Source organism: Drosophila willistoni, unplaced genomic scaffold, assembly GCF_018902025.1.
Source record: "Drosophila willistoni isolate 14030-0811.24 unplaced genomic scaffold, UCI_dwil_1.1 Seg485, whole genome shotgun sequence".
NCBI classification, from domain to species: Eukaryota; Metazoa; Arthropoda; class Insecta; order Diptera; family Drosophilidae; genus Drosophila; species Drosophila willistoni.
In genome coordinates, this window is record NW_025814416.1 from 72,531 (window position 1) to 92,118 (window position 19,588).

Below are 19,588 nucleotides of genomic sequence, written 5' to 3' on the forward strand. Positions count from 1 at the left end.
CTGGAAAACGATATAATTCGTCCTTCGGATTCGCCGTACGCCTCAGGAATCGTCATCGTAGACAAAAAGAATGAAAAACATCGTCTTTGCGTCGACTATCGTCGCCTTAACAGTATTACGGTCAAAATTCCATTTCCCATGCCAAACATGGAAGAGCAATTCGCTCAACTAGCTGGAAACGTCTATTTTACGCAACTTGATCTACGTATGGGATACCATCAAATCGAGATAAGTGAATCGTCCAAACAGTACACGGCGTTTGTTTCAGCTGACGGGCATTACGAATACAACAGAATGCCATTTGGACTCATTAACGCTCCGGCAGTCTTTCAGTCGGTAATGAACCAAATCAAAAAACGTATGGACCCAGGTAAAGTACTCGCATAATTAGATGACGTAATAATCCCAAGTAAGACCTTCGAATCTGGTATGCAACGAATTAAAAAGTTTTTCTCAATCTTACAAGACAGTGGCTTAACCCTACGATACGACAAATGCAAGTTTCTGCAATCCGAAATTACGTTCTTGGGCCACATAGTCAATAAAGATGGAATAAAACCTGGCGAGTGTAAAGTAAGCGCAATTAAAAATTTTAAAGTACCTACAAACGTAAGAGAAGTAAGAAGATTCATTGGTCTCACAGGTTTCTTCAGAAAATTTATTGAAAATTATTCATTAATATCACGTCCTTTAACAGAACTGCTACGCAAAACGGAGGCGAATACATTTAGTTGGGGAGAAACCCAGCAACATGCATTTATCGAACTAATCGAAAAACTATGTAGCGAACCTGTTCTCACTCTATACGATTTTTCGGCTAAACACGAAGTACACACCGATGCTTGTGCTTTAGGCCTAGCAGGAGTTTTACTGCAGTTACATAATGACAAAGATTGGCGTCCCGTTTGTTATTTTAGTCGACACTGTACCAACGCTGAGAGTAAATACCACAGTTCGCATTGGAAACGCTTGCAGTAGTAGAAACACTCCAAAGGTTCAGAGTCTACCTTATGGGAAAATCATTCCGTCTGGTGACCGATTGCTCAGCTATTGCCAAGGTTAAAGCGAATAAAGAACTCATTCTACAGGTGGCGCGCTGGTGGATTAAAATAATGGATTACGACTGTGAATTTATTCATCGAGATGGTAGCAAAATGGCTCATGTAGATGCGTTGAGCCGTGCTCCAAATTTACCCCCGGAAGGATCACTAGATGAATTTGTTAGAACCAAAATTTCAGAAATCGACGACTGGTTGTTAACAATGCAACTAGAGGACAAAATACTTGCCGAAATAATCGCAGTACTGAAGGGAAAGCGTCACAGTGATCAACTGAAGCAACTACGTATTGATTATGTCATCGAAAATCATCGCCTTTATCGGAAAACGGAAAACAGTATCGCGTTCGTTGTGCCAAAGGCAGTTAGATGGCGCATTGTTAAAAGTTGCCATGATGATGTCGGACACTTCGGTCTTGGTAAAACCATTGAGAGGATTCAAAAACGATTTTAGTTTCCAAAGATGAGGAAATACGTGAAGGACTATATTTCCACATGCATTCAATGCTGATACTATAAGTCTAAAAGAGGAAAGCCTGAAGGTCGCATGCATTACAACAATCTTGAACCGGTTCCCTTACGTCGACTTCTCGCGGATCATTTGGGTCCTTTTATTCGAAGCAAACGAGGAAATACTTGTATACTGGCTATATTTGATTCATTCAGTAAATTTCTAATCGTAAAAGCAGTTAAAAGTACAAAATCATTACCTGTTCTATCAACGCTAAACGAAGTTTCTAGTTACTTTGGCTTGCCAAATTTTATTATAACTGACCGTGGAACAGCGTTTACGTCAAAATAATTTGAAGATTGCTGTAAGCAAAACCATATCCAACACGTTAAGAAGGCTGTACAATTCTCAATTATATACGAACGATAAACGAAAATCCAAAGGATTGGGATCTGACTCTTCATAACTGTTCGGAAACCAACTGCCTAGTTAGACTGTTTAAGGCGATACCGCCTATTTGATTTATTGTTCAATATATTTGCAATTTGTATAAAGTTACAACCGGTCAATTCAATGGTTTTTCTAAACTACGGAGGGCCGCTACTTTGGTGATAGGGCGTTTGTAAGACCCATGGGCAGTAGTTACAGTAACTACCCGAATCAATCCATCGTCTCCAGGATGGACCGCAGAGACTCGTCCCAATATCCATTTGGTGGGTGGAAGATGTGGCTCCTTGAGCACCACAAGAGTTCCAACACAAAGGTTATTCTCTCTTGATAACCATTTGGTTCGGTCTTGCAATGATGTAAGATATTCCATATACCAGCGCTTCCAGAACCCTTGTACCATAGCTTGAAGTTGATTCCATCTCTCCACAAGGTTGAATGTCATGTCTAAATAACAGGGCTCAGGTAGCGCAGTGTAAGGTGACCCAACGAGAAAATGAGCAGGTGTGAGAGGGTCCAGAGAGCTGTCACCGTTTGCGCACAGTGGTCTTGAGTTTAATACAGCTTCAATTTGCGCTAACACAGTAGACAACTCCTCAAAGGTCAGTGCGTTAGCGCCGATAACCCGACGGAGATGTAGTTTCACGGATCGCACTCCAGATTCCCATATGCCGCCAAAGTGTGGTGCTGACGGCGGTATGAAATGCCATGTGAGGCCTTCACTCGCGGCAAAACTAGCAAGTTTCTTATCCTTCATGTGATCGATGGCCAAACGTCTCATCTCGTCCAGCGCACGTCTACTTCCGTGAAAGGTGGTACCATTGTCCGAGTAGAGATCAGTGGGTCTCGTTCGGCGAGAAATAAATCGTTTAAACGCTGCAATGAAAGCGTTGGTTATTAAGTCACTTACGACCTCCAAGTGCATTGCCTTTGTTGCGAGACAGACAAATATAGCAAACCAAGCCTTTCCAATACGAGGTGTTCGACCCTTATTCTCCTTGATTGCAATTGGACCAGCATAGTCTAGGCCAGTATGCTGGAAACACGGAGTTGCTTGAACTCTAGGTAGAGGCAAGTTACCCATTAGCTGAGTATGAGTTGCTCGTCGTTGCAAGAAGCAGAGCTTGCATTGAAAAACCACTCGGCGCACTAGATTACGTGCACCCAAAATCCAATATTGTTGCCGAAGAATAGTGAATGTGGCATCGACTCCAGTATGAAAATGTGTTTGATGAATGTGTCGAATTAATAACAAGCTGATCGGTGACTCCTTGGGCAGTAGAATGGGATGCTTTACATTGTAGTGTAGGGATGATCGTTCGATTCGGCCTCCGACTCGTACAATTCCTCTCTCGTCAAGGAATGGGCTGTACCGGATCAATCGAGATTTAATTGATAACGGCTCTTGCTTATTAAGCTTTTCATAGTCCTTGGAAAAGCTCTTGCGTTGTACGTGTTGCAGAAGTAGGCATCGTGCTGATTGTAACTCAACAGATGTAAGGAATGTTTTATCGGAGTGTGCACCTTTGCACCTAAGTCGCTCAATGAATCGGTAACAGTAGCTGGTTACCCTTAAGAGACGGCTCCAAGACGATAACTTGTTGATTAATAACTCATGCTAATGCTGTCCTCAAGCATTCCATGAAGCACAGTAATTGGCTGGCGTCGTTCCTCAGTCGCCATGTCAGTAAAGCTTTGGCCGTGTGGTTCAGATAGTGGCCATTCCGATTGTGGTTTGGTAATCCAAGAGGGTCCCTTCCACCATAACTCATGATTCAACAACTGAGATGGACTTAGACCTCGTGATGCGCAGTCAGCAGGATTCTCTTCAGAGCGAACATGGTTCCAGCAGCGACGTGGGTAGTCCTCCACAATTTCAGCAACTCTATGACAAACATAGGTACGACGGGGTGGCGATGATAACCAGTGCAAGACTATCTCCGAGTCAGTCCAGCAATGTGAGCTGGAAATGGGTATAGTTAGAGATTCTGTTACAAGTTTAAGTAATCGGCTAAGTAGAAGAGCGGCGTTGAGTTCAAGACGGGGAATAGAGATAGGCTAAAGCGGGGCTACTCGGGTCTTGGCAGCCACCAACCGACTCCGATAACCATTCGTTGTACGAACGCGACTATAAATGACAGCGCCATAGGCTTGAGTGGATGCATCCGCGAAACCACAAAGTTCAATGTGCGGCGATGAAGCGGCTATGTATCGTGAAATTCGGCAGTGAGATAGCAGGGGTAATTCCTTTATGATTGCTTGCCATCGCCTTCGAAGAGTTTCCGGTATTGGGTCATCCCAGCTTATAGCGCTGAACCAGCATTCTTGGAATATTAGCATAACAGTGGTAGGCGCAACAAAGCCCAGTGGGTCGAAGACTTTTGACAGATCCGATAATAGCGCCCGTTTGCTAGGGGCCTGTTTGGTTGCAATCATCGGTGTATTAACTAAGAACTCATCTCGACCAGGATTCCAAGGAATGCCCAATATTTTAACGTTGTCCTCAATCGACGCATGTCCATGTAAACAATCTTCTTTTGGTATCGACTTCAAGAAACTCCAGCTGTTCGAACTCCATTTTCTCAACTGGAAATTTCCTTCATCTAATAAAGAAATCAGTTGCTCTTTTAATTTCATAAGTTCGCCAACTGAATTGCATCCAGTTGGAATGTCATCCACGTATGCATCGCGCGCTAGGACTCGCGCGGCTAGTGGATATTTCGCTTCATAGTCTATGGCCAATTGTTTCAAAACCCGTACAGCTAAGAAGGGTGAAGGCGCTAATCCGTAGGTGACAGTACGCAATTGATAATGCTGCATAGGGTCCATTGTGGAACTGCGCCAGATGATCCGTTGATAGTTTGTATGAAGGGGAGCAACCTCTATTTTGCGGAACATCTTTTCTATATCCGAACAGCATACATAACGATGTTGTCTGAATCGAAGGCAGACACCAAATAGATCTCGTTGAATGGGAGGCCCAATGTGAAGACGCTCATTGAGTGACACTCCGCTACTATCTTTTCCAGATCCATCAAACACCACTCGGCATTTGGTAGTGGTGCTTTCCGGTTTCAAGACGGCGTGATGCGGCAGATAGAAACAACCGTCGGGTCTTTGAATGGGTATTCTACTACATACGTGCCAGTTTGGGAACGGGTGTGAGTGTTGATAAAGTGTTGCTCAGTCGGATCAAATATCTCCAATGTCGATGTTTTTGATGGAATACTATCCATCTCCATAAACGATCGCACCTGCGAATCGAGGTCCAGGTGAACATGATGAGTGATTGCCAGTGATTAGTTTTCCCCGAATGTACTATATGGACCTGCAAGAGTCCAACCAAAAATTGTATTTAGTGCGATAGGAACGTTGTTACCAAAAGATCTTTGCTCTCCAGTAGAGAATTTCCAGAGCTGATCAGATCCAAAAATGACATCTACCGCACCAACTGTGCCGAAAGATGGATCAGCTAAGGGTAACTTCAAAATTTCCTTCCATTGCGTTGAGCTCATGTCCACGTTTTGAGCTGGGAGAGCTGATATAAGGGTGCCGAGGATGTATGATCCGACCTCAATGTTGTGATCCGAATTGCAAGAGCAGATTCGAAACTTTACGAGTCCTCTGGTGACGCCGGCTCTGTTAGCCGCGAGACCACGAACTGGAACTTTTGCACGGGTGCGTCGCATCCCAATCCGCTGGACAAATGATTCCGTTGCCAATGACACTGTAGACCCAGTGTCAAGTAGAGCTCGGCAAGTGAAGGTCTTGCCCCGAGCGTCTTTCACTGATGTAAGAATGGTGGGGAAAAGCGTTTGCGAACATGCATACGGAATATTCTCCAGGGTGTGAAGAGAAACTCTCTTGCTGTGCTTTGTAACTGCTATTTGATGACCTCGTGTAGTTTAAGCATGATGACTAATAATAGCCGGGGATTCATCGTTAGATCCTGGGCTCTCAGGCTGATGAACTCGCACCGCGCTATCTCTGAATTCACGGCCAGTCGTCTGCTGCGCTGCATGAATCAGGGTGTTATGCTTTCTTTGACATACTCGACATGTATTCTTTGAAGGACAGGTTGCAATCCTGTGGTTTGGGCTTAAACAGTTGAAGCACAAGTTGGCACTCCTCACGTGTGCGTGTCGTGCAACTGCATCAAGTGCTCTGAATTGTTCACATCTTGATAGCGGATGAGCGTGCTGGCACAGGGTGCATGGCTCGATCAATGGCTGGGTTTCCGTGTTGACGTGATGAGTAGTAGCTATTCGTCGGCTGTGATTCGCTCGTGAAAGTTGGCTCGATTCCAACGTATCACCTCGGGAGAGCAGAAATTTGATAAAACTGTCGATCGTTACAGTGTAATCCTCAGATTCACTGTGCTCTGCCCATGCTTGCCGAGTGTTGTTGTCCACCTTTGCCAGTAGCACATGAATTAACCAGGGATCTCGATTCTCACACTCTAATGCTCTTAGTCCGCAAATTACTTCATCGTCTCCGTCAGCCAGCTTGCGAATCGCGCCAGAGTTGAGTACAGATGCCGTTGGGAGATTTAGAAAACTGTCAATGAAGGAACGAATGATTACATGTCTCTTATTGTAACGTTGGACCAGCCTGTCCCAAGCCTCACTATAGTTATCGTTGGTCACGGCAATGTGTTTAATCAACGAAAACGCTTCGCCAGACAAATAAGATTTCAGATAGTGAAACTTCTGACAACTGGTGAGATGCGGATCGCTGCCGATAGAACCAACAAACATATCCGAAAAATGTTGCCAGTCCTCATAATTGCCCGAAAATGTTGGTAGTTTGATCCGTTCATAGTGCAAGTTCACGTGGGTTTGTGATACGTGACCTTCACGTGCCTCTGTTACAGAAAAACGGTTGTTGAGCGATCTGGCGTATTGCACTTGCAGCTCCTCCCGCGCAACACTCAACATCGAGTAAGTTGCGTAGTGCTTTTCCTCATATGGATCAATGTCCACGTCCGGATCTTCCCAGTCCGCAGTGTCTTTATATGTGTGCAACTCCTCTGTGAGTTGTAGAAACCGAAGGTAGTTTTCTTGCAGTTGTTGCAATCGTGTGTCATAACTTGCCACTGAGTGGGTTTTCTCGATGAATGTATTTGCATTGTGGTAAGCCCGCGTGATTTGCAGTAACAACGTTCAGCTTCAGTTTTCTTCTGACGCTAAACAATTTCGTAGTCCCAATTACCCATCTTTTTTGTCTTTTCAAAATAAAAAAGCGAGCACTGATCAGGCAATTGCCGATATGTTTGCGAGTTTTTTCAAAACAACTTATTCCTCAACAGAATATCGAGCAAGTCCGTATCCTTATCATTTAAAAAAGGCTAATTGCATTTTCAATCCAGTGATTGATGAAAGTTATATTCTTAGCGAACTTAAATTAGTTAAACCTGTTTATTCTCCGGGGCCAGATGGTCTTTCTGGATGTGTACTCAGGTTCTGTGCAAACGCATTATGTAAACCCATTTTAAAATTGTTTCTATTGTCTGTCGAATCTTCCTCTTTTCCATCTATTTGGAGAGAGTCGTATATCATTCCTCTGCAAAAAAATGGCAAAAAGTCCGAAGCCTTTAACTATAGGGGTATCTCAAAATTGTCCGCTATTCCGAAAGCTTTTGAGAAAATTATAACTTCTCAATTGCAACATTTTTGCAGGTCTATTATTTCGCCATCCCAACATGGGTTTGTGAAACGTAGATCTACAACCACTAACCTTTTAGAATTTACCTGTATAATTATCAAGGGGTTCAAAAATGCTAAACAAACTGATGTCATATACACTGACTTCAGCAAAACCTTTGATTCTGTTAATCATACCCTATTAAGCTGAACGACAGTGGGTTTCCACCTCTTTTCCTTTCTTGGGTTCGAAAATATTTAACAAATAGAAAACCGAAGGTACTTTTTAAGTCTTCTTTTTCCGATTCCATTCCTGTGACTTCTGGTGTACCTCAAGGTAGTCATCTTGGCCCTCTGCTTTTCATACTATTCATTAACGATCTTCCATCAGTCATTGTTGATTCGTGTGTGCTTATGTATGCTGACGATGTCAAGCTTTGTCTTACTTATAAAGATACAGATTCATTTAGTCGGCTACAAGCTGATCTTAAAAACTTTCAATCCTGGTGGCAGTTTAATCTACTAAATCTTAACACTACCAAATGTAAGGTAATGACTTTTTTTCGTAACTCTCCTCAACTGGTCACTTACTTTCTAAACAATAGCCCTTTAGAAAGTCTAAATAATATGAATGATTTGGGCGTACTTATGGACCATAACGGTCGCAAAGGCCATGAGTGTACTGGGTTTCAATAAAAGATGGTCAAAAGAATTTGATGACCCCTATACAACTAAAGTTATTTTTACTTCACTTGTCAGTCCTATTTTAGAGTATGGATCTTGCATTTGGTCACCTCAATATGAGTCGTACCAGATTAGACTAGAATCCGTTCAAAAGCAGTTCTTGCTATTTGCTCTTCGTGGCTTAAGCTGGGATCGCAATGTCAATTTGCCTTCGTATCGTAGTAGACTTCTCTTGATTAACCTTCCGTCCCTAACTAACCGTAGAATTATGCTTGGTTTCATTTTTATGCACAAGCTCCTAATTGGTGATATCGACTCGCCTGAGTTATTAGCTCAGGTGAATCTGTCGGTACCATGTAGACGGAGTAGACATCCTTTGATACCTTTATCCCTTAGTCGTTGTTCTTCTAACTATGCTATGCATGAACCTTTTAGGGTCCTCTGCTCTGATTACAACCTTCTATTCCCTGTAATCGGCTCAGAGTTTTCTATTAATATGCTTCAAACATCTATCGTTTCGTATTTAGTTAATAGATAGCTATAGTATTATTTGTTTGTCTGTGTTTTCTATTGTGTATTTGTCCACGCGATTCGTGTCGTCCGTTATACGGCTGCACCCCTCGGTCGGTCGGGTGGGAGGTGGGCAGTTATCTGCTTGGGCTCACGCGTAAAAACAAAAAAAAAAAGACAAGGATTAATGACACATACATTTGCGACGCATGTGACGTAGTCTCAGCTTTTCCTAGTATTCCAATAGAATTGACACTTGACACCATTCGGGAAAAATGGATAAAAATAAAAGCGCACACTAACATTCCAAATTAACATTCATGGAAATAGTACGTTTTTGTATACCATTGAACAGATATTTTAAATACAAGGACACACAACTAAAAGGAATGCCTATGGGATCACCAGCGTCGCCAATAATAGTACACATAATTATGGAATCCTAGACAAAAAAACCACCTAGAGTTATGATGAAATATGTAGATGACCGTTTTTGCCAGAATTAAAGAAGACGAGATCCAAAACACACATGACAACCTAAATTCATTTGACGGAAACGTAAATTTTACAATAGAGTTTGGAAAATGACAACCTATTGACATAGACTCACCAATACCCAGACGAGGAAACGAGCTAAAATTAAAATGGTACAAAAAACCAACAGCATCAGGACGAATCATCAACTTTAACCCAAACATCCGAAGTCGATGATAATTAATACAGCAAGAGGTTGTATACAATGGACAACCTCTTAACATTTCGAACTTAATTTTTCAAGAAGAAACGAGGGAAGAAATAATAAAGAACAATATATAATAATAATATATAATAAAAACCACACCAGAAGGACATTACTAAAATCTCACAATAAGAAAACCAATAGAGAAACCACGACAAAACGCTTTATGTCCGTCACATATGTCCCACAACTGTCGGAAAGATTGGCAAACTCGGAATTCTATGACACAGAACAAATACAGATAGCACACAAGCCCAACAACACGTTACGGAGAATATTCAACAGGACAAAAAGAAAGATTGATACAATGGACAAGAGCAACGAAGTTAATAAAATACCATGCGACGGGACCAATGAAGAAAACTGTGAAAAAATGTATATAGGGACAACCAGATCGAGGCTAAAAACTAGACTATCACAACATACATCTGACTACAAACTTCGTCAACACTCCAATGTACAAAAAACGGCAATTACTGCACGGTTTTTATATTTCGGACTCAGCCGGAGCGGAACACCATATCATATAGTTCCCATTCAAAGGGCAAACTGTGACTTTTCTTAATAACTACATTATTTTCTGAGCTATCGCCATGAAACTTAATATCTGTAATATATTAAAATATAAATATTAAAATATTCCCATAAAACAGTGGTTTTTGTCAATAACTTCGCTACTTTTATTTATTTATCTATTTGTTTACGTCAACTAACACAGCAGTCGACGAAAAATTTTAAGCTAAAAACAGATAACAGTTAATTGAAGACAATAAGCTTAGCCTTATAAACAACAAAACACCATCGACTCGGTGGAGGTGTTCTATTTGCACAAGGTGCCAGCTATGTCCCGATTGATGCAAGCAATGTGAAGTCCAAAATATATTCAGCGGTTTCGTTGCAGATTATTAAAAAGTATAGCGCGAAGAGAATTGACAGAAGGATGAGGAGAGATAAGGTGAGAAAGGTTGTTAAAATATTGCAAAAGGTTCGTAAAGAGAGTAGTTATTCACACAGCTACTAAGGTGAATAGGAAAAAAGTTTCCGGTCCGACGTGAGGGAACACAAAAATATAGCGTATTTAGTAAATTAGTAGAAATGACTTCACCGTTGAATAGTTTATGGAGAAAGAGAATGTCAAATACGAGCCTACGGTTGTAAAGTGAAGGAAGATTAATAAGAAGAAGTCTGTCAGAATAAGAAGGTAGGCGAAGACTCGGGTCCCAATTAAGACCGCGTAACGCAAACTTAAGCAATTGCGTCTGAACTGATTCTATACGACGCTGATGACCATCATATTGAGGGTTCAACACTGGCAAGCCATATTCTAGAGCAGGCCGAACTAGCGAATTGTATAAAACCTTTGTTACATAGGTGTCATCAAATTCTTTGGCCCAACGTTGAAGATATATGAAAATTGAATGAAAGTTTTGGGTCAAAACTAACGCCTAAGTCTTTGAATGATGGTACCCAATCTAACAGAACAGACTTGATAGAGTAATGTGCTAGGAACGGAGACAAACGACTGAATGTCATAAAAGAGCACTTTGAGGCATTAAGATGTAAATTATTAACGTGGCACCAATCACAGAACATATCGAGATCTGATTGCAAGCAGGAAAGAAGAAAAGAAGGATCATTACAGGATTAAGAAATCTTGACGTCATCCGTAAACATGAGCACGCGTGAATGAGCCAAGGCCAAGGGTAAATCATTAATAAACAGGGTAACTCGAACAGTTTTAGCTAGTGAGAAACGAAAATACAACTTTTGGGTGCGCCAATCAGATACGATTTTAACCAAGCCAATAGTTTCGTGGAAAAGCACAAAATGTTAAGTTTCGTAAAAAGCATAGAATGATCAACCGTATCGAAAGCCTTACTAAAGTCGGTAAAATAACATCAGTTTTACACTTTTTCCGGAATCTTTGGTGGACAAATCTAGTTAATTCTAAAAGGTTGGTAAGCGAACGACCTTTTATGAAGCCATGCTGACCAGGAGAAATAGTGGATCTGGATAGGTGTTGAAGGGAAGAAGTAATAGTTTTCTAATATCCGATTTGTTGTCCTTTTTATAAAGCGAAATGATAAAATACTCCTTCCAAACAAACAACTTAAATGTGGGAAGTGAAGCAGTAGTAGAATAAGTCGACTGAAAAAATTTAGCAAACAGATCTGCAATATCTGTATTTAAGATACAATTTAATGTTACGGTGTTAGACAGAGTAGAAAAAATTCAATGCAAAATATATCTACTCAAATAGAAATGACCAATTTAAAGAGGAAGTAAGGTTGTTAAGAAGATTGAAATTTGTTTTACGAAAACATCTGCGAAGGAGAAATAGTGTATCTGGATAGGTGCTGAAGGGAAGACGTAATAATTTTCTCAAACAGCTTTGGTATTGCCGAAAGTTGGCAATGCCACGGTAGTTAGAAACATCCGGTTTGCTACCCTTTTAAAAAAGCGGAATAATAAAAGACTCCTTCCAAATATCGGGAAAGGTACAAGTCTCACTCGATATAAAGAATAACCGAGATAAAGGCTTAGATAGGGAATTCGAACACATTTTAAGGATGCAACTAGGTATATTATCAGGACCGGGAACGAAGGAAGACGTCATAGATGACAAGCTAGAGATAATACAGTCTTCAGTAATACTAGGAAAAACCATACAATTTAAATGTGGCATTGAAAAGGGATAGGGTGTGGGTTCCGAAACAGTAGTAGAATAAGTCGACTGAAAGAATTTAGCAAACAGATCTGCAATATCTGAATCATTATTAGCAGTCTGGTCATTAAGTCTGAAGGTGGAGGGTAGTACATTAGAGCGTCTTTTGAAATTAACAAAGTTGTAAAATCTTTTGGGGTTCTTATAAAATTCAACCTTTCAGCGAACGATTAAATTATTGTAGCATTGAGTGTTTAAAAGACAAAATTGAGATTTGGCTATACAGTAATTTGCATAGTCAAGTCGCGAACCAGTTTTTTTAAATCTTTTAAAATATCTCGATTTAATGTTACGGAGATTAGAGAGCCTACGTGTGAACCAGACTGGCGCGCTGGAGACGGTAGAGACATTCACATAGGGAACGCATTTATCAATTAGAGAATTAAGAGCAGAGTAGAAAAACTTCACTGCACGATCTATATCGCAGCATTCAAATAGAAATGACCAATCAAAAGAGAAAATAAGGCTATTAAGAAGATTGAAATTTGTTTTACGAAAACATCTACGACGAGAATTTGCGATGTTATTAAATGAATTAGTAACGGAATTGTAAGAAATAGTAACTTCAATGGCAGGGTGATAGGGGTCTTCAGGTTTCACTAGTGGCTGTGTTCGGGATACAGCACTAACAGTGGGATCAGAGACAAAAACAAGATCAAGGATTTTTTTAGAAGAGTTAAGGAAAGAGTTCAACTGATATAGCGGATATTCAAGTAGGCTATTAAGAAAAACATGTTGAGATGAAGGAATTAAGAAAGATAGATTATCATCAACAAGCCAAGAAATATTAGGCAAGCTGAAATCACCTAAAACTATAAGGAAATCGCGATCTTTAAGACGATTAAAAATAGTTTGCAAAGCATCAGCATGGTGCATATAGGTCGTTATATCAGAAGCTGGAGGAATATATGAACAAGAAATATATAAGCTAAAGTTGGAACATGTAATTTCGACGCAAATAAACTCAACACCTAAGGGCAGATCAATCGGCACAACACTTGAACACAGATTCGAGTTAACAGCAATGAGTACTCCACCGCCACGACGACCAACACGATCAAGCCTATAAGAAATAAAGTTATTAGAAAGAATTTCATTATCCAAAACAGAGGAGTTAAGCCAAGTTTCAGAGAAAGCTAATATGTCAGCCGAAAAGGTTTGGCTATCACAGAACAGGTTCGAGAGCTTGGTAAGAAGTCCTCTTACATTTTGATAATGAATGCAAAGACTAGACGTTATTAGTTTTTTGAAGCAGAAGATAAATTAGGAAGGTGGACAGGCAACGGACGGGAGCGCTTATTGGGCGCAAACTCGTGTAGAACTAGGCCCTCTGGCCAGAAATTAGTGTCAACCATAGCTGAGAAATACTCATTGGGTACTGTAATTTTAAAAGAGGAGATTTCGCGAGGCCTAGAAAACTTAAACTTTTGAATTAAAAGTTTAGCAGGGCATATATTACTAATGTAAGCTGCCACAGACGACTCAGAAGTATCAGGAGCAAGCCTAGAGATAAATAATTGTTTGCGATGAGGCACTACAGTTAGTGGAGGTGGAGGAGCATTGGGATCCGCAAGTGATTGAGAGCCACCATGATCGTGTGATTGATCAGAGTTCCCATGAGGGATAGATTGAGGTACATCAGGGATTGTAATGGGTACTTCAATCTGAAAAGAAGATCATAAAGAGGGACAAGAAGATGGTGTAGGCGAAAGTAAAATTGGAGACGATGTAATCGAGAGTGCTGGCGACTGCTTGCGAGGCAACTCAAGGGTACATTTGAAACTTGAATTGCGACAATAAATGTACGCTAGAGTCACACTCGTTAGACAGCTGTTTGGCCAGTTTGCTTAAAGAAAGAAACTTTAAACGAAGATCCCTATACATACGGCTAAAATCAAGCTGCTGGCTGGCACAAGATGGGCAAGTCCAGCGCATTAAGCCAAGCTCAGGCTTAGACACAGACAAACCAGAAAACTTGTCGTAGTCGCGGCCATTGAGGCCAGCACATTTTAAGTGAATAAGATTATCGCAAAGCCAACAAGATATTGCTCTATACTGATCATCAAAACGATCAGAATGCTTGCAAGTAGGTAGACAACAAGCCATTATAAAGCCAAAAGAACCACAAGTCAAAAAAAAATATATATATTTATATATATAAGAATATATAGAAAAATTTAAATACACAGCACAAAGATAATTATCGATAAGAAATGAATAATTACAAATAAAACAAAGAGAACAGACGAGCTTTGAGAGGCAGCCTTACAAAAGTGATTACGCGGGAGAGAAGCTGAGCTCTGAGCTTTGTGCACAAGCACAAAGCAGAGAGAACTACAAAGCCACTAGCACTGATGGTATGATGGGGGCGATGAGGGGAGCAACTGCAGAAGTAATGTCCTGTTGAATATTCTCCGTAACGTGTTGTTGGATTTGTGTGCCATCTGTATTTGTTCTGTGTCATAGAATTCCGAGTCTGCCAATCTTTCCGACAGTTGTGGGGCATATGTGACGGACATAAAGCGTTTGGTCGTGGTTTCTCTATTGGTTTTCTTATTGTGAGATTTTAGTAATGTCCTTATGGTGTGGTTGTTTATTATATATTATTATATATTATTTCTTCCTTCGTTTCTTCTTGAAAAATTGAGTTCGAAATGTTAAGCATCCATTGTATACAACCTCTTGCTGTATTCATTATCATCGACTTCGGATGTTTGGGTTAAAGTTGATGATTCGTCCTGATGGTGTTGGTTTTTTGTACCATTTTAATTTTAGCTCGTTTCCTCGTCTGTGTTTTGATGAGTCTTGGTATAGGTTGTCATTTTCCAAACTCTATTGTAAAATTTACGTTTCTGTCAAATGAATTTAAGTTGTCATATGTGTTTTGGATCTCGTCTTCTTTAATTCTGGCAAAAACGGTCATCTACATATTTCATCATAACTCTAGGTGGTTGTTTTGTCTAGGAGTTCTCCCATAATTATGTGTACTATTATTGGCGACGCTGGTGATCCCATAGGCATTCCTTTTAGTTGTGTGTCCTTGTTTTTAAAATATCTGTTTAATGGTATACAAAAACGTACTATTTTCATGAATGTGAATTTGGAATGTTAGTGTGCGCTTTTATTTTTATCCATTTTTCCCTAATGGTGTCAAGTGTCAATTCTATTGGAATACTAGGAAAAACTGAGACTACGTCAAATGCGTCGCAAATGTATGTGTCATTAATCCTTGTCTTAAATTCTGAGGCGTTTTTTACGTTGTATGTTGAGTCTGCCGTTATTATACCCTTGCAAAAAGGGTATATTAATTTTGGTCAGAAGTGTGCAACGCATAGAAGGAAGCATTTCCGACCATATAAAGTATATATATTCTTGATCAGCACGACGAGACGAGTTCAAATCGCCATGTCCGTCCGTCCGTCCGTCTGGATCAACGCAAACTCCTCCTAGACCGTTGGAGCTACAGAGCTGAAATTTTGCATGTAGGCTTGTATATACTGCATTGTATATCTCGGATTGAGCCGGATCGGATCACTATATCATATAGCTCCCATACAAATGGCAAAGTCACGAACAGTGACTTTTCTCAATAACTTCGTTATTTTCTGAGCTATTGTCGTGAAATTTAATAGTGGTGAGTTAATTACACATATAAACGACTATGTCAAATTTGATCAAGATCGGGTGACTATATCATATAGCTCCCATAGGAACGATCTTTCGAAAACAGTGACTTTTGTCAATAACTTCGTTACTTTTGACGCGATTGCTTTCAAATTAAACATTTGTTAGTTTAATATATCTGTTAATGACTGTGCCGAATTTGATAAAGATCGGGTTACTATATCATATACATAGCTCCCATAGGAACGATCAGTGCAAAACAGTGAGTCAGATCAATATCTTCGTTATTTCCTATACTAAGATTGTAGGCCGTTCTTTCGCAATATTAGCCTTTTTAGCTTGAACGTTTTTCTACTTTAATGGCTATAGGTAAGGAAAGAGTTACCATAAAAGTTGCAAGGGTATACAAACTTTGACGCGGTCGAAGTTAGCCCCGGCCCTCTGGTATTTTTTAATAGGTTGACTATGTATTTGCATGGTCCGTAGGATGAAGAAGCAATTGATGAGCAGATTGGTCTCAATAGCGTACCTTCTTTATGAATTTTAGGTAATCCGTATATTCTTGGTGAAATTGATGTGTTTGTTATAAGCTTATTTCTTTCGGTCGTTGAAATAAGTTCATGTTTGTATAATTTTTCCACCAATTCGTTGTTTTTGGTCTGTAGTCTAGTGGTAAATAATAATAAAGTAAGAATATCATCATCTACCGCCCACAAGATTGAAGGGTGACTTTGACTTTGTTAGTTTTCGAAAAAATCAGTTTAATTTAAACACAAAAAATCTGCGCGCGTTCTAAGCCAGTATACATACATACCAAATTCAATGACTCTACTTCAATGACTCTACTTGTGGCGGAAAGTGGCGTGCAAGGATTTTGAACAATTAATGTCTGTGCGCTAACTAAACGAGTATATATACCAAATTTAATATCTCTATCTGTTATAAAGTTTAAGAAAATCATTTTTATGGAAATACTGGGTGCGTATCTTTTAAATAAAAACCATACCAGCTGCAGAAACCATTGTACAGCCGCCTTTTTAAGTCGACATTTTGAGTCTATAGCCGCCATATATTATATAAAATCAACACCAGCTGCTGGAACCATTTTACAGCCGCCATTTTGAGTCTTTTAGCATCCATTTTACTCTTCTTCCCTCCATTTTGAGTCTTAGCCGAAATTTTGACTCTTCTAGACACCATTTTGAATCCATTAGCCGCCATGTTGAGTCTTCTAGCCGCCATTTTGAGTCTTTTAGTCGATATTTTGAGTCTTCTAGTCGCCATTTTGAGTCTTCTAGCAGCCATTTTGAATGTTCTAGTCACCATTTTAAGTCTTTAATCCGCCATTTTTATTCTTGACGCCATTTTAAGTCGACTAGCGCCCACTTTGTGTCTTCTAGCCACCATTTTGCTGTCATTTTAGCCGCCATTTTGAGTCTTTCAGCCGTCATTTTAAATCTTCTAGCTGCCATTTTGAGCCTTAGCCGCCATTTTGAGTCTTCTAGCCGCCATTTTGAGCCTTAGCCGCCATTTTGAGTCCATTAGCCGAAATTTTGACTCTTCTAGACACCATTTTGAATCCATTAGCCGCCATGTTGAGTTTTTTAGCCGCCATTTGGAGTCTTCTAGTCGCCATTTTGAGTCTTCTAGCAGCCATTTTGAATATTCTAGTCACCATTTTGAGTCCATTAGCCGCCATTTTAAGTCCATTAGCCGCCATTTTGAGTCTTCTAGCCGCCACTTTGTGTCTTCTACCCACCATTTTGCTGTCATTTTAGCCGCCATAAAGTATAAGTATAAGTATAAAACAGTTGGTAACAAAACGTTGACGAGAAAGGGTGCGAACGAATAAGCTCCTACGATCGGTGGTAACGAACGGCCACCACGAACGAATCCAACGGCATCGCTTTGCAAACGTCATTTTATTGTTAAGTCACAATTAGTTAATAAACTTATATTAATTATCTACCTAAACGACCGAGTCTGGCATTTCTATTGTTCCCGTAAGCCGCACCCCCCGCCGAAGCCTTCCTGACAGCTTCTCCATCTACAATCTTCTACTGGGTAATGTGATTTGCAACCGACATTCTTAGAAGTGGGTTTTAGGTGTGACAAGGGTATATTTATTTTTATCAGAAGTGTGCAACGCATAAAAGGAATCATCACACACTGCACGGTTTTTATATTTCGGACACAGCCGGATCGGAACACCATATCATATAGTTCCCATTCAAAGGGCAAACTGTGACTTTTCTTAATAACTACATTATTTTCTGAGCTATCGTCATGAAACTTAATATCTGTAATATATTAAAATATAAATATTAAAATATTCCCATAAAACAGTGTTTTTTGTCAATAACTTCGCTACTTTTATTTATTTTGTAAGATTCCAATTATTTACAAAATCTGTTAAATGCTCATGCATATATCGATTGTTAGGGATAAGTATCGATTGTTAGTAATAAGTATCGATTGTTAGTACTAAGTATCGATTGTTAACGATAAGTCATCGATAGGTGGGAGACAGCGTCTCTCTTCTCTTCCGGCGACGCAACGAGCAAGTTGTCTCTGCGCAGACGATAAAAGATGAAATCCGAAAAATACACCATAATCGTTAACATTTTAACCCAATAATTAGGTGTTTACAATTTATTTATTTGTTTACGTCAACTAACACAGCAGTCGACGAAAAATTTTAAGCTGAAAACAGATAACAGTTAATTGAAGACAGTAAGCTTAGCCTTATAAACAACAAAACATCATCGACCCGGTGGAGGTGTTTTATTTGCACAAGGTGCCAGCTATGCCCCGATTCACAGCCAATGTGGTCAGGGATGTGATGCAAGCAATGTGAAGTCCAAAATATATTCAGCGGTTTCGTTGCAGATTATTAAAAAGTATAGCGCGAAGAGAATTGACAGAAAGATGAGGAGAAATTAGGTGAGAAAGGTTGTTAAAATATTGGCAAAGAACACGAAAAGGTTCGTAAAGAGAGTAGTTATTCACACATCTACTAAGGTGAATAGGAAAAAAGTTTCCGGTCCGACGTGAGGGAACACAAAAATATAGCGTATTTAGTAAATTAGTAGAAATGACTTCACCGTTGAATAGTTTATGGAGAAAGAGAATGTCAAATACGAGCCTACGGTTGTAAAGTGAAGGAAGATTAATAATATGAAGTCTGTCAGAATAAGAAGGTAGGCGAAGACTCGGGTCCCAATTAAGACCACGTAACGCAAACTTAAGCAATTGCGTCTGAACTGATTCTATACGACGCTGATGACCATCATATTGAGGGTTCAACACTGGCAAGCCATATTCTAGAGCAGGGCGAACTAGCGAATTGTATAAAACCTTTGTTACATAGGTGTCATCAAATTCTTTGGCCCAACGTTGAAGATATATGAAAATTGAATGAAAGTTTTGGGTCAAAACTAACGCCTAAGTCTTTGAATGATGGTACCCAATCTAACAGAACAGACTTGATAGAGTAATGTGCTAGGAACGGAGACAAACGACTGAATGTCATAAAAGAGCACTTTGAGGCATTAAGATGTAAATTATTAACGTGGCACCAATCACAGAACGTATCGAGATCTGATTGCAAGCAGGAAAGAAGAAAAGAAGGATCATTACAGGATTAAGAAATCTTGACGTCATCCGTAAACATGAGCACGCGTGAATGAGCCAAGGCCAAGGGTAAATC